Raw genomic sequence first — 11,164 nt, forward strand, 5'->3', positions numbered from 1 at the left:
GCTCCGATCAGTATGAATGAGATTAAAGAAGCTTTGGATTACATGGATCCGGATAAAGCCTCAGGCCCTGATGGGTTCACTGCAAGGTTCTACCTGACTTGCTGGCCTACAATTAAAAAATACCTTCTGAGAATGATCCGTAAATCTCAGACCTGCACCAAGATTGGAGGCAATACCAACTCGGCCTTCCTTGCCTTGATTCCAAAAGACAAAGGCGCCACCGATTTCAGCAGATTCAGGCCCATCTCTTTGTGTAATACAAGTTATAAGCTGATTACAAAAATAATAGCCAACCGTATTAAGAAAATTATGTCGGTCATCATCCCTGAAAACCAAAGAGGATTCATAAAAGGGAGAAAGATTCTTGACAATATTGCGCTGGTGCAAGAAGCAATTCATTCAAGATGTCATCAAAAAGAGAAAGGGATGCTGATTAAGCTAGATTTGACAAATGCCTTTGACAGGGTGAGACATGATTTCCTGTTTTTTGTGATGGAGAAATTTGGCTTCTCAAAAGTTCTCATAACTTGGGTGAAAGCCTGCATTGCCTCCCCTTGGATAGCGCCTCTGGTTAATGGTCGTTCAACGGAATTTTTCCAGGCCTCGAGGGGGCTAAGACAAGGTTGCCCTTTGTCCCTGCTTCTTTATGCCATTCAAGCTTCGGTGCTCAGCTTCCAGCTAGACTACTGTCAACAGATCCAAACTCTACCAGGCTTGAGAATGGCTCACAATGTTAAAGACATAAATCATGCCCAGTTTGCTGATGATACATTATTGCTTGGAGGAGCTAGCATAAATTCTACTAGAACCTTCAAGAAGGAGCTGGACATTTATAGGGAAGTTTCGGGCGGCAAGATTAACTATCTAAAAAGCACAATCTATGGCTAGAATTGCTCGATCAAAGATTTGACAGACATAACAAGGCTATTAGAAATGGAAAGAACCTTGACCTAGGAGTCATTTAAGTATCTTGGGATCCCAATCTTCAAATCAAATCCTAAGGTAGCTCACTGGATGCCCCTGCTAGACAAGCTAAAACTCAGAATACAAGCTTGGGGAGCCTCATGGTTGAATAATGCTCGGAAGGTAATCCTTATGAAATCTGTTCTCATAAGTCTCCCAGTTTATCAGAACTCCATTCTACTAGCCCCTAAAACCTTTATTAGTAAAGTGGATGGTCTCCTGAGAAGATTTCTGTGGGAGGGAGGGAAAAATAATGAAATAAGGCTCTATTTAGTTAATTGGGACACTATTAAGAAGCCATTCTTGGAAGGAGGTCTCCAAATGCGAGATCTGGCAGCCCAAAATCTTGCTGTGGGATCCAAGCTCCTTTGGAATATTGTTTCTGGGAATCCTAGTTGGAGCAAGAGAGTTCTTTGCAAAAAATATTTTCATGGGCAGCATTTGAGGTGCTTGGACCAGCCTCCTAGAATTTCCAAAGGATCACCAGTTTTCAAACTCTATCTCACAGCTTTGAAACTTTTCAGTCATAAGCTTTATTGGATCCTAGGTAATGGGAAAAAAATAAAAATTTGGGAAGATTTGATTCTTGGAGATCAACCCTTGAATCAGATGGCATAACTGGAAAATATCAGAGTTTGGATTCAGGCCAACAATCTAGAAACCCTTTGGGACATCTCCAATTGGACAAATGATGCAGCAAGTCTATGGGATGGTTGGAATTTGGGGGAGGTCCCTCATTGGCTAGATGGTGAAGCCAATTTATTGTTGGATTTGCTCCAAAGAAAATCTTCCTTAAAGGCCTCTTCTAAGGACAAAAGATAGTGGGGTTCTCTTTCAGGCTCTTACTCAGTAGCAGAAGGTTACAAAAGTATGATGGTTGTCCCTAGCGTCCCCCCAGAGCCAACTCAATGGAAATTTATTTGGTATTTTTCTGCTCTCCCCAAAATTGAGTTCTTTTGCTGGACTCTGGCGCATAAAAGTATCCTCACTAGAGATAACCTAAGGAAGCGTGGAATGGAAGGTCCCTCCAGGTTCCCTCTTTGTGCATCAGATGAATAAATAGCTAACCACCTTTTCTTATTGTGCCCCTTTGCTCAAGAAGTTTGGAAGGGTGTCTTGATGTTAGGACCTGAAAAAATAGAGCTTCCACGAAATATTCAGGACTTGCTAAGAAACTGGGCCAAGTTATCTCTGTTCGATCTCTCCAAAAAAAGCCTTCTCAAGACTGGCTGGATGTGGATCCCCAAATTCACATGCTGGAAACTGTGGTTGGAGAGGAACAACATAATATTTAGGGAGGAGAGTTGTAACCCGGTCAGAATTATCACTAAGATCAAAGCTCTGTTGGGGGAGGCCTTAGAAACCAAACCCACCATAAGAAATGGCATGATTTTGGACAACGAGGAAGATCATTGGTTAAAAGAGCTTGTTCCAAATCATCAGAATAGATCCATTTCTCTTGCTAAATCCCCTTCTCATTGGGAAATTCATCTGGAAGAACAGTAATTCATCAAATGGAGATCTAATTTAGATGATCACTGCCTATTCTTCGATGGGGCCTCTAAAGGTAACCCAAGAAAGGTAGGTGGTGGGGGAGTTATCTTAAGCCTAGGTGGCTCAACTGAGCTGTGCTTTGCTTGGGGTCTGGGGCATGAAACAAACAATAGATTAGAGGCTCTTGCTCTGTGGCAGGGTCTAAATATGGCTATCAAGAGGAATCTCCTCTCCATCTTAGACTTTGGAGACTCCAGACTAATTATATAGGCTATGAACTCTCAAAATATCCCTTCTCAAGTGCAGTTAGCCCCCATCCTCAAAAAAATCAGACTATTGTTGCCCAAGTTCCACAAAATCTCCTTCTATCATGTTCTGAGGAAGTTAAACTCACAAGCAGACTTGGCAGCCAACCTAGGCTCTCTCAGGAGCAGGAGATATCTGTTAGTAAATGATGTTGAATCGAACTGCAACATTCCTTAATTTTGGAGTTGTTTGGGCCTCTGTTCCTTTGAGCATTTCGCTGATTTAGATTCTCTAGACTTTGGGACCGAACCATTTTGAGCTGGCTGCTGTTAGGAAACGCAGACTCATCCACAAGGGAAAATTCAGAACACAACCATGGAATTTTCGATCTCTGTTCGTTGTTGGAACTCACTGCTACGTCTGGGTAGGTGCTGGGGAGTTCACGAGGGCCTCTTCAAGGCCAATTTACCGCTCTTGGCATTCTTGAACACTATATAACACTCCGCCAGACATTTCAAAAAGAAAACGCAGTGATTCTTGGGATGATCCGGCACTCCGGCGCGTTGGATCTCCTCTCTACAAGCTAGGAAGCAGAGCTACATCACGGAAAGCAAAAGCAACAGAATTTCAAGGCACCATTATAAAACCAAATCAAGTTCTTTTTCAAGCCTCTATTTGCATTCAGAGTGTAACTCATTCAGCGAACTATTCAAAAGAAAAATCTTCTTTCCCCGCCGACTGTAATAAGGAAATACAGGGTTTCAATGTTAAAGTCCTCGACAGCTGATTTTCCGAATTTCAAATAAAAACTAACCGTTTATGTCAAAAAAAAAGAAAATGGAGAGTGGAGCGCTTAGGGTTTGATGCTACTCTGCAACTGGCAAGCCTTCACAGACTGCACCGTTTTGCCATTAACCTTCAGCCATAAGGCAACTACAACACAATAAGGAATAGATATTGCACAATGGAATCCCCTCAGGGGAGGACATGATGCCTCCCCCCGCTGATACGAAAAACGGCCTGCGACAGACTGAAAATGTCAGGATGGACCATCCAAAAGATACAGCAACAGAGAATGAAAATACGCCAACGAATAACAACACAAATGAAGAACCACGAGTGACGTCAAACACCTGCAAGCCGGTAGCAGTTGACAAACCCAAAATCGAGCTCCCAAGTCAGCGCATCAACACTCAAATCTAGTTTATGAGGGATCATGCTTTAATAGGAAAGTTCATAGGCCTTTGGCCAACGGAGAAAGCTTTGGACGGCTGGATCATAGCCAAATGGAAGCCAAAAGGGCATATAACACTACAGTTAGGGCCTAAGGGCTTCTTTACTACCATTTTCAATTGTCTGGAGGACCGAAATAGGGTATTGGATTGAGGACCATATTTCTTCAACGTAGCAGGGTTGTACCTAAGAGGATGGATCGAATGCTTTAACTCGGACAAAGAAGATCTGAGCTGGGCCCCGGTGTGGTTGTGCCTTTATTCTCTCCCTCTGGAGTATTGGGACAAAGACTCTTTGTGAGACATTGGGAATGGTTTAGGCGAATTCATCAAAGTGGCAGAGGAGACAAAGTTGAAGCAATACACCTCCTATGCACGGATCTGTGTATACATGCACCTTAGCAAATCTCTCCCGAACGCGGTAAGCCTCTACCATGATGATTATGAATGGTTACAAACAATAGATTACGAGCATGTACCATTCCGCTATCGAAAATGCCACGCCCTGGGCCATTTATTCCGAGACTGTCCCTCCAATATGAAATCCATGACCACCCCTTCAACGGACAAATCCGACCTGGATGGGTTCACAAAAGTTCCCAATCGCAAAAAGACCCATGAAAAGCCCTCTACCTTAGTCAAAAAACCTGTCACCAGCACCTCCTTGCCTTCAACAAGAAACAACTTTGAAATCCTGCTCCAGCCGAAGGTTCATATTTTAGATAATCAGAAACAACCTGAAGCCATTCCTAAGACTTCTGCCCATTATTCTCCATCAAGCTTAAAGAAAGCCCTCACTTCTAAGAAACCCGCGGACACCAAAATGCTCTCTCCTAGTAACATGCAGAAAAGGACTGCTCAAGGTATGGAGGTAGATAGCACTGAGATGCAGCTCACAATTGTAGATGATTCAGAGGCAAAGCAGGAAATAGTACAACACATGGAAGAGGAACCAAAGAACTTCAACATTGGAGATCTAGATATACTGGGTCTTGAACAGGTTTGTAAGAAAAAGGAATATGACAAAATTCCTGAGCGAAAGCTAGAGAACTTAGAAGTAATTCTCTCAAGAGAACAGAAACAAAGATCATTAGGCATCCAAACTAGTAGTCGGTGGGATGGAAGAAATATCTTCCAAGACAACAAGAAATGAGGATGGAAAACCAATATTCAGAGAACCATCCGCATAGGGGAGATGCTGGTGGAATCTGGAAGATACTCCAAGCTCACCAAATACTATAATCCCCTTCCCAATCATGAATCATGAAGCTCATCTCATGGAACATCAGAGGGCTCAATAGCTTGGGGAAGGGACGATTAATAAAGAACATGCTACAACAGGAAAAGCCTCAAATTCTCTTCTTGCAGGAGACCAAATGTAATTCCACAACGTTGGATCATATCCTTGCCAAAGCGTGGCCAGGAAGCAAAGAAGTGGTGGTGGAAGCCATGGGAGACTCAGGAGGGCTACCCATCGTTTCGGATGATAGAGCTATAACACTTACCAACATACATGCCAGTAAGCACTTTATTCAGGCCAAGTTTCATTTAACAAGGACAAATGTTCATGGACACTTAACTAATGTCTACTTCCCCCAGGAGGTAACAAACAAAGTAGACACACGGAACACCCTAAATCAGATCAACTCAGAAACATCTCACCCACTTTGGATCACAGGAGGGGATTTCAACATGATTACAATATTGGAGGAAAAAAGAGGAGGACGGATCAAGCTGGACTGTGAAAGCACGCACTTCAAAAACTACATTCATAACAATAGGCTTATAGATATGGAATTCAAGAATGGAGTTTATACTTGGAACAACAAGCGTGCAGATGCCCACCAAATTGCATATCGGTTAGATAGATTCCTGATCTCTGATAATGCAATACATCTTGGTAGGGATCTCTTGGCCTCTATATTTCCACTCTCTGGCTCGGACCATTGGCCTATTAGGCTTCACTGGCAAAGACTGGGAGACAGTGTTCGCAGGCCCTTTCGCTTTGAAGCCTTTTGGCTGAATCACCTCGATTTTCATAACCTGTTAATAGAGACATGGAGAAATTTCACACCACCAGAAGGTGCAAAAATGTACAAGCTCCAATGTTAACCTTTTGATCGCGCGCAAGATTTTGAACCGAAGATCCTGCGCCCCTGCAACCTCACCTCCTGTAGCCCTCCGCAGGCCTCCCACCTGGCAGCCCCTGCTGTTGGGCCTCTAGTCTTCCTCCTTGGCACCCCTGCAGTCGGGCTCTGCCCTCCTCCTCCGGCCAGTGCTGCAACTGGCTCCCTTCTGGCCTTTCCATGGTTGGGATCGACCCCTCCCAGATGCAAGACAATGAATACTAGGTTGAGATCTTCGCCTCTCTCATTTCTGAAAATGGTACCATCGGAAACAAACCCACAGCTTCAAAGTTTGTCAAGAAACTAGCTAACATCCCAGAAATCTCCCTCCCCCTAGTCTCCCAAGGAAGGCAGCGATCTCTCTAGCAGAGAGAGGTCTAGTTGGACAATTTACTGGCCTGTGGCCCTCCCACAGAGCTATATAGAAATGGGTGGAGTGCAACAGGAACGCGAACATCCAAGGAAAAATCACAATAAGATTCTGTGGAAGGGGTTACTACACATTCCTCTTTGAAACCAAAGAAGACCAGAATATCATCTTCATAAATGGTCCCTACTTCATGGATTCGAGAGGTCTCTATCTGAACAGATAGTCCCCTGACTTTGACCCAGAAATGGATATACCTAATGCAGTCTCGGTTTGGGTTCGCTTGCCCCATCTCCCTCTTCATTGCTGGGGAGATGAATCAGTCAAAGGCATTGGGAACATTGTTGGAAAATACATCGACATATGCGAATCAAAGGACAACATGCATGCATGTGCAAGGATCTGTGTTGAAGTCAACTTAGGAAAGGGCCTTCCGGAAGCAATCAAGATCAAAATGGACCAATGGAACCATATTCAGTAGCTGAACTACGAACAAATCCCGTTCAAATGTAAGGTATGCCATGAATATGGTCATTTTGCTAATAGGTGTAGTAAACTAAAATAAAATAAAATGAATGAAAATGCTGAAGCTAGTGAAGACAAATGGGAACAAGTCAAAAAAAAGAAAGAAAACCCCAAACAGTCTGGCCCAAAACCAAATCCTCCCCCAAAAATCCAAGCTGCATCCTTGTCCCCCCCTCCCATCTTGACTCAGCCATTACCCTCTACATCAAACCCCTTCAAATCTTTGGAGGAATAAGACCCCTCATCCCCCCACTCTCCTCCTGATCCCCAGGAGCCCCCTCTCCTTGAAAGCCAATGCCAAGACACTATCAAATCCTCATTGCCTCTTAATGTTTCCTATTAGTCTCTTCTTGATCCTCCCCTCAACAGAATCACCAGAAGCTCATCTAAAGATCACGGGGGTTCTAGTGAACCCTCCAAGAAACCTGGCCCAGGCAGTAAATCTGCTAAGTAGCACAGGGATGAGAACGCGCAAAAGGACATAGCAATGGGAATGCAGACATAAATAGAAACTTATATCCTATGGCAACATGACAAAAAATCAATCAACAAGGACCAAGGGGGGCGAGCACCTCCCTGCATACTGCATATCCAATAATGAAAATATTATCTTGGAACATCAGGGGACTTGAGCACCCCTCTAAGGTAGCAGCCCTAAGGGATCTTATCATTTCTGAGAAGCCAAGAATTATTATGTTACAAGAAACAAAACAAAACCACAAGGAAATGAATAAAGTCATTGAGTAGCAGAGACAGTATAGAGGAAGCATTAGTGAGGAAAGAGGAGCTTCAGGAGGAATAGCAACAATTTGGAATTAAGGTATATGGAACTGTATTTCGGAAACAATAAATCAACACTGGATCAAAACAACTCTGGAAAATAAAGCAGATCAGCAAGCCATTATCATCTACAACATCTATGTGCCGAATCACTGCAGAGATAAGGATAGTTGTTGGCATGATCTGAAAGATAGTCTGGATGCAGAAGAGAACACTAACATTATTCTAGGAGGTGACTTTAATTTAATCCTCCACGCCAATGAGAAAAGGGGAGGCAGTTTTATGCCTGATCCATATAGAATACAATTGGAAAATATCATGCAGGAGCATGATCTTATGGATGTCCATCCAAAAAACCGTAGATACACCTGGAACAACCGCAGGATGGGTACTGGTAACATCATGGAGCAATTGGACAGAATTCTCATCAATATTACACTTCTCTCTACTTTCTCCGTCGGATATGCTAACATTCTAACATGCTCTGCCTCCGACCACTTCCCAATAACTGTAACGCTGGAAAATCATAGGCCACTTGGGCCCATTCCATTCAGATACAGTTCTCTCTGGAATAATATACCAACAGTTGCAGGAATTGTTTACAGCTCTTGGATCGAACACGTGGAAGGCTCTCCTGGTTTCATTTGGGAAACAAAACTAAGGAAAACAAAACAAGCCATCAAAGAATGGGCTAAAACAAAGTATCAAAAACCAGAGAAGGTAAAAAAAGAAATTAAGAACAATCTAGAGAGTATCCAAAGAGCAATAGAGGATAATGGCCTTTCCCAAGAGAAAAAATAGCAAGAAAATTAACTCTACTTACAACTATACCGAGTTAATAGAGAAGAGGAAACAAAATCGAGGCTCAAGTCGAGACAATTATGGTTACAAGGGGGTTACAAGAGCTCAGTTTTTTTTCACAAGCAAACGATAACTAGAAAGATAACGAATAATGTTAGCTCCATCCTAGACAAATCACTTAGGAATCCATCGAAGAGCTGCTACAGATCACTATCGGGACTTGCTAACTGAAACAAAGGAAGCAGAGGATTATACAGATATATTGCAGCATCTCCCAACAGGGATAAGCAGGGAAATGAATGACATTTTAAGCAAGGAGATAGATGAGGAGGAAATCAGGAGATCAATCTGGACTCTTCAACCTGATAAAGCCTTGGGACCGGATGGCTTTCCCATCTGCTTTTATCGAGCATTCTAGGGAATTATTAAAAAGGACTTGACAAAAATGCTCAATTGGATCCAACGAAAAGGAAAAATATGAGGATATACCCATGCTACTCATCTAGCACGCATCCCCATGATCACTATAAATTTTCGAGTCCTTCACTTACATATTTGGTAACATCATCATTCGGATCACTTATACTTTGTTGTGTTGTTTCTTGTGTTATGATTTCCTTTAATGGAAATATCTCCCTAGTAGGCACGAGTAACTAAATTCAAGTTCTTATTGAAATCTTGCATTAACATACTTAATTTTCATTTTCACCTATTCGGTTTCAAATTCTTGTGTGGTTGGTTTACTGGTTGACTACTAGCATTAACCAAGTGGTTATTGAGGATCATAGTTAGTCTAGAGTGAACGTTGGACGTTGCCTTGAAAAGCAAGCCCTAAGAATAAGCACTTATCATGGAACATTTCAGAGCCCATACTAGTGGAAGGCCAATTGTGCAGTGGGACTTTAGTCAAACTTAGTGATCATCCAATTAATTGATCAATCAACCCAAAATATCTTGTGCATGGAGAATTCGAGTTACCCAAATATGGTGGATATTCCAAGGCAATGTAACATCAATTGTAGACTAGCCTTGAGTGTACATGTGTTAGATACTTTCCCCCTTTTCTTGCTTATTCATTCGTTGCAAACACTATACCACTAGTTCTAAGAATCTCGTGGATACTATCACCACAATAAATGTATATTTTATTTTATACGAGATAAGAATTGTATATTTACCTTTGGGACACTCCAAAAATATTTTTATGCACCTTTGTGACCTTTATGACTTTATGACCTTAATTCCCATTCCATGTTCATCCATGCGGATGCACTTTATGATGTTCTACGACAACCTAATTTCCTTGTCAACTTCCTCTCATCTTCCTTGTCATGTTTTCAGGAGTTGTGTATCCAACAAGAAATTTGGGAGATGAATGGCATCAATGTATAAAATCAAGGGGGTTTCAAGTCATTTATTTAAGGTTCCCACTAGCATAGTCCCACCATATGATCCACCCAATCCCTAAATTGGGGTCTACCTGTATTTCAATTAATTATTAGATTATCATGGTGGGCCATAATTCCAAGTTAAACATTATGACTCTTCATATGATATTATTGGAGATACTTGAGGAGACATATTTTTGGCTAAAGGGTTAAGGGAGGATTTTGACTTCAATATCGACCCATCAACCATATCCTCAACATATCTAACCAACAAACAAGAAGACAACTAAAGTGAAGCATGGGCATCCTCTCTCGCCCATGTTGTTCAGCATGTATATCAATCTATGAATGCCTCTACACTCCACCAACTGTGCATCAATAAAATTTTGGGTTTCCCCATTGTCCTCCAAGATGGATACATGTTGTCCCTGCATTGTGCCTTTGATTGCAGAGTGGCTAATAATCATAGTTTATCGTGGATGATTGTGATCGTACGTAACATCCATGGTCCAATTCATTTGTTTGGTGCCCAATGTTGGTGAATCATTGTATTGCATCATGGTAGCATATATTTCCTTTTTTAAAGCAAAAATATATTGAAAATAAATTAATTTATGTCTCATGCAAATGTTCAATATTATTGTGTTGTGACAACTTTGCATATTATATGTATCATATATCTATAATCACTTATTTCAAGGTTACTTAAGAAATAAAGGAAGAGGTGCAAGCCCTTGCCATAAGGACTCCCACCAACTCCTCTTCTCGTAGAAAATTTTCAAACGTTAGCCCATAAATCAAACACATGCCCTTGTTTCTCTAGTTTGCAAACCCTTGGATGTTTTTGACAATGAAATCCTCCCAACCACTACTTTAACCATCTATTGAATTCCTTTGATTGGTAAGAGGATACCAGATCAAAAATCATTTCACAATAATGACCTTTTGTTATCATTGTCTTTGGAAAAACATATGCAAGATTGGAGAATAAAGACATGTTTGTCTGAGATCAAGACCACGGAGTTGCAATCATAGGCTACTCAGCTCAGAAATGAGATTGAACTAATGAGACATAGATACTTCATTAAGCAGACTAGATGGCTTGATTGTTGCAATAGACACACAAGATTTTTGTCATCTTCAAATTAAAAAAGGAACTCAATACAGCTTATAAGAAATTCAAACCTAGAGAGTTTGAATCATCGCGAGGTTAAGAATTATAGGAGAAAGATCTAAGACATG

This window comes from Pinus tabuliformis, chromosome 1_1 (assembly GCF_031772625.1).
Source record: "Pinus tabuliformis cultivar Carrire ecotype Pingquan chromosome 1_1, CPIR1, whole genome shotgun sequence".
Lineage (NCBI taxonomy): Eukaryota > Viridiplantae > Streptophyta > Pinopsida > Pinales > Pinaceae > Pinus > Pinus tabuliformis.